This window comes from Acanthisitta chloris, unplaced genomic scaffold (assembly GCF_000695815.1).
Source record: "Acanthisitta chloris isolate BGI_N310 unplaced genomic scaffold, ASM69581v1 scaffold25426, whole genome shotgun sequence".
Lineage (NCBI taxonomy): Eukaryota > Metazoa > Chordata > Aves > Passeriformes > Acanthisittidae > Acanthisitta > Acanthisitta chloris.
This window is the reverse complement of record NW_008679088.1, coordinates 63,453-66,421: the sequence shown is the minus strand read 5'-3', so window position 1 is coordinate 66,421 and position 2,969 is coordinate 63,453. Positions and strand designations below refer to the sequence as shown.

Genomic DNA, 2,969 nt, shown 5'->3' with positions numbered 1-2,969 from the left:
TTGTCAGCACAATTTTAATCACAATTATTTTTGTGCCAAGGCAGAGGGGTGATCTTTAACTCCTCGTTACACAAAGCAAGCAGTGTCTCCGGATGGCCAAACTAACTTTCCGAGTATGGCATTTCTTTTTAAATATCTGAAAATCTGAAACAATTAATAATCCTTTGCTCATTTGCACAAGTTGTGCTGCCGTTTTCCGTCACTGTGTTTCTCAATTTTTCCCGGGTGTTTTTATTTTATAGAGTTTGGATTGTCCTTAATATGCCCAAATAAAAAGTTGGTGTTTTTTTTTCTTTTTGGCTAAATAGAAACAAAACTTTAAAAAAAAATAAAGTGCAAGACTTGCATTTTATAGGAGTTTAGCATTAGTTATTGTTTTGCTTGCAGGATAAATTGATTGCGGTACTTTCTAGTCCCTTCACCGTTTAGGAACTGGAGTGAAAACCACCCTTCATTGTAATTGTATATACAGCTATAGTGGCGTTTTACTATACTGCCGGCTGCTATTTCCAAATATATCTTAGGGAAAGTTTTACTATACTTTAGACTTCCCCATACAAACATTGATTGGCATCCAAATGTTTAGGATATGCCAAATTGGCGGGCAAATGCTGGCTACACCGCAAGCAGCGGGGTCAGGGAGAGAGCAAAGGGAGATACGCACTCCGCAAGTGGACTTGCAGCGCTGTTTTTAGCTTTTAACTCATTCTACCCTTTCTTTTTAGAGATTTGGGGATTGAGGAAAGAGCCTCGGTGTTGCACCATCTCCGTCTGGGCACTTGGTTGAAGTTGGACTCTGTTTTCGGGGGGCGGGAGTGGAGGTTTTGGGTCAGCACAGAGGGATGTGGTGGTGGCAGGTTTGGGGTCCATCCGCGAGGGGTCTAAGTCCCACATCCCTTAAAATTTATCAGCACCCTCCTAATTCTCACCATCCCACCAAAATCCTGTTTTTGGAGGCTTTTTGTTGATGGTTTCGGTGATATTGACCCTTCTCTGTAACTTTTTTCAGGATGAATTTCATCCCTTCATTGAAGCACTTCTGCCTCACGTCCGAGCGTTTGCGTACACGTGGTTCAACCTGCAAGCCCGAAAAAGAAAATACTTCAAAAAACATGAAAAACGTATGTCAAAAGAGGAAGAGAGAGCCGTGAAGGATGAACTGCTAAGTGAAAAACCCGAGGTAAAGCAAAAATGGGCATCCAGACTTCTGGCAAAGCTCCGGAAAGATATCAGGCCTGAATTTCGGGAGGATTTTGTTCTCACAGTCACAGGAAAAAAGCCTCCGTGTTGCGTTCTTTCCAATCCAGACCAGAAGGGCAAGATGAGAAGAATTGACTGCCTTCGCCAGGCAGATAAGGTCTGGAGGTTGGACCTTGTTATGGTGATTTTATTTAAAGGTATTCCGCTCGAAAGTACTGATGGCGAGCGCCTTGTAAAGTCCCCACAGTGCTCTAACCCCGGGCTGTGCGTACAGCCCCACCATATAGGAGTTTCTGTTAAGGAACTCGATTTATATTTGGCATACTTTGTGCACGCAGCAGGTAAGTGCCTTTCTCTACCACCTTCTCCAACTTTTCGGTTATCTCCATGCTGGGTGCTGTGCTCCGGCAGCGGTGGCTGCATGAGCCGGGGAGGGAGCGGAGGACGCCGGTTATCGCCCTCCCGGGCTGGCAAGGAGGGTGCCAAAATGGCCTCCCTCCCTTTTGTATTTTTTTCATGGGTTTTTAAGGTGTAGCCACATAAAAGTGGCTCCAGTTTTCCTGCGGTTAACAGCATTTCGGGCATCCTTCACAGGTGTTATCCTAAATGTTGTCCTAGGAGGGCTCGCAGCTGGACGCGGCTTCCTTTATCCTGATTTTGAGGGAAAGCAGATAGATTTTAATTTATTCTTTTTTCTAAAATTAAGTTTATATATGTTATTCACAAAGTAGTCTGAGAGGGCTAGATGTGCCTGAGGCCTATGGCTCAGGAGTACCAGGTATCCCCACCCCATGGGGATGGGATGGTGGGATGGGGAGCATAAATCCCGCAGGACTGGGCTTGGAGGAAAAGGAGAAGACGGTCCCTCAATAGAAAATCTAGTTGTCAGGTCTGAGCAGACACAAAACAAACCTCTGGGTAATCCTAGGGTAAAAAGGAGATATTTAAACCCCTCTGAAATATCACAGTTTATACACCTAGAAGCTAAGCAGGTCTTGAAAAAGAAATCCTGATTTGATAATGTTGTGCTTATGGGGTGGGGGGTGGGATGAGATGTATTTGCCTGTGATGAAAACCTTGGGATCCCTGACTTCAACACAAAGTACAGTCTGCCTGCGGCGTGACTTGGTGTGCTCAGATGATGTTGGCTGGATAAAATAATATGCTATTGTAGTTCTCATGAGTGATTATATTGCAGAAAAATGTGCGTGTGTGAAGTGCTCAGCCCTGAGTTTCACGTACAGGATGCATAGTTCCCTCTGCATATCCTGGCTTGTGAGTTGAGGGGCTGAACAGGCTGGAAAAAAAGAGGAGCAAAGGAGAGGAATCATATTAGTAGAAACCACTTCTATATAAATATTTATCGGTAAGAAAACGGAGTGAATTACAGCCCTGGGAGCCTGCATTTCCCATGCCAGCTCCTTTCAGAGGGTCTTGCAGAAAGTTCTGACAGTCACAAAGTTTTTCTGCACTGAATCCCTGCCATGGCTGTTGTGTTAGGTGGTGTCACTGCTGGGATTTTATGGATATGATCCCTGTTCGGAAATAACTTTTGAGTATCCTCATGGTACTTCCTACAGATAAGCTGCGACATTTACTTTGCACTTCGGTGCGAGGTGGTAAATCATATTGCACGTTTATGACGAAAGGCAAGTAGGCAAATATTGGGGAAAATTATTTATTTACTCTGTGATTTATTGTGACCAGGGTGACGGAAGGATTATGGATTAATGGCTAACTGAAGGGAGGTTGAGGCTGGGGCATTGCAG

The 2,969-nt window shown here is 44.4% G+C and overlaps 1 pseudogene across 1 annotated transcript; it reads left to right on the top strand.

Moving 5' to 3' along the window:
- Positions 1 to 967: 967 nt before the first annotated feature.
- LOC103804555 lies at positions 968 to 1,541 on the top strand (annotated as a pseudogene). Its single transcript, XR_624762.1, has one exon. The product of XR_624762.1 is annotated as a nuclear factor 1 A-type pseudogene (transcript).
- The last annotated feature ends 1,428 nt before the right edge of the window (positions 1,542 to 2,969 follow it).